Source organism: Phodopus roborovskii, unplaced genomic scaffold, assembly GCF_943737965.1.
Source record: "Phodopus roborovskii unplaced genomic scaffold, PHOROB, whole genome shotgun sequence".
Taxonomy (NCBI): domain Eukaryota; kingdom Metazoa; phylum Chordata; class Mammalia; order Rodentia; family Cricetidae; genus Phodopus; species Phodopus roborovskii.
In genome coordinates this window covers 673,781-676,161 of record NW_026126475.1, presented here as the reverse complement: position 1 = coordinate 676,161, position 2,381 = coordinate 673,781, and positions in this window count along the sequence as shown.

Sequence of the window (2,381 nt, the reverse complement as noted above, 5' to 3'; positions counted from 1 at the left end):
AAATATACACAGAACTCAAGAAACTAGTAAACAAAACACCAAATAACCCTATTAAAAAATGGGATACATAACTGAAGAAAGAATTCTCAATGGAGGAAATCAAAAAGGCTGAAAAACACTTAAGAAAATGCTCCACATCCTTAGCTATCAGGGAAATGCAAATCAAAACAATTTTGAGATACCATCTTACCCCTGCCAGAATGGCTAAAATTAGAAACACCAGTGATGACTTATGTTGGAGAGGATGTGGAGAAAGTGGAACACTCCTCCACTGCTGGTGGGAGTGCAAACTCATACAGCCATTTTGGAGATCAGTATGGCGGTTCCTCAGGAAAATGGGAAATAGTTTACCACAGGACCCGGCAATCCACCTCTTAGGCATATACCCAAAGGATTCACATCAATGCAACAAAGACATCTGTTCAACTATGTTCATAACAGCACTATTTGTAATAGGAAGAACCTGGAAGCAATCTAGATGCCCTTCAATTGAAGAATGGTTAATGAAGATGTGGCACATCTACACAATGGAATACTACTCTGCAGAAAAAAATAATGGTATCTTGAAATTCGCAGGCAAGTGGATGGCACTTGAAGAAACCATCCTGAATGAGGTAACCCAGTCACAAAAAGAGAAACACAGTATGTACTCACTCATATATGGATTTTAGAACTAGATCAAATGATCACCAGCCTATAATTCACATCACCAGAGGAACTAGGATACAAGTTGTATTCTAAGAGATTCATATAAAGTCCCTCACAGAACTGGGAAGGGACAAGTCCCCCAGACCTCAGGTAAAGTGGGGGAAGACAGCTAATGGAGAGAGAAGTAGGAGAAAATGAGAGGGAGGAGAGGAAGGCATGTGCCACCAGGAGGATTGAGCCTGGTTAGGAATGGAAAATAGGAAAGAGAGAGAGAGAGACAGAGACAGAGAGAACATAAAAGAGGGAGCCAATATTGGTTTGAAGATAAAGTTGAATCCAAAGAAATGTCGAGGGAACTACAAGACTGCTCCCAACTAACAATCTCAGCTTCCGTGGAAAGGCTATCATAAATGCCCTTCCCGGAGAGTGCGATCAACAACTAACTTCTCCATGGAGTCCTCAACTAATGACTGTTGAAGACAGGAGCAAACACCCATACATAAACACTGAGCCGAACTAGAACCCAGAAGCAGATGGAGAGGACAAACCATGCGGTAGAAGTACATAGAGACAGCTTACCTGAACAAGGAGGAGCTAAGGGCCACTAGACTGATAGCTGGGAAGCCAACAGGGGACTGACTTGTACCACCCTGAATATGGGTCTCAGCCAGAAGGTCTGAGCAGTCTAAGAGACCTCAGACAATGGAGCCAGGATGTATCCCTGGTGCACAAAAGAACTTTGCAAACATATCCCCCATGGAGGGATAACTGCCTTATTCTAGAGATAGGAGAGAAGCCCTAGTCCCTACTTCACAGGACCTGTCAGATCTACATGACCCCAACTGGATGGCATTCCCCTACATATGGTATTGTGGTGGGGGGTTGGGAGGGGAGGGTGTTTAGAGTGCATGGGAAAGGGCAGAGAGGGCAAAAGGGAGGGAAGGAGGGAGGGAGGGCTGGAGAGGAGGGAGGCAGGGAGGGAGAGGGAACTGGGATCCACATGTAAAATAATAAATTAAAAAAAAAAAATACGCTTTGACTCCAAAATTTAAGTTGAAGAACAAGTTACTAGGGAAAAGTATTTCTAATTTTGTTTCCACAGAAAATGAAAAGATGTGGATTCCTTACAGACTAATGTGGTTTGATCACACTAGACCGCCTGAAACAGATTACAAGCTGATCCTACATTCCAAACAGCTGGACAAAACAGCCCTACAGACTACAGCTAGGATATCTGAATCTTCTTCGAATCCCCCAAGACAGCGCCCCTTTCCAGCAGGAAGTAGTTTGGAAAGAACGACGCCCAAATTCCCAAAATATTGTGTATAAATGTTTGTTTTCATTTAATTGGACTTTGTTATATAATATGAAATAAAAAAAAGAAAAAAAAAGAAAATTAATTAGTGGGCCTTTTATATTAACACTGATGAGATGGCACCAAAGTCCTAAACCTTTCGCTGATGTAAAGATCTATTTACATAGCTAAATGGTGAAGTAATGAGATGATATTACATCATCAACTACCAAACTCTGAATCCAAAAGGGACTTATGGTCCATAACATTACCTGTATTTTAAATACGTAATTTAAATGATTTACTAATTAATTTCCTAGTTTAACAGTTAAAGAACTAAGTGTAGTATTAAATGACATGACAATCTGTTACAACGGTCTCCCCTAAGGAGGCTCAAAACTCCTGTGATCACTGAATGCGTAATGACAGATTTCCATAA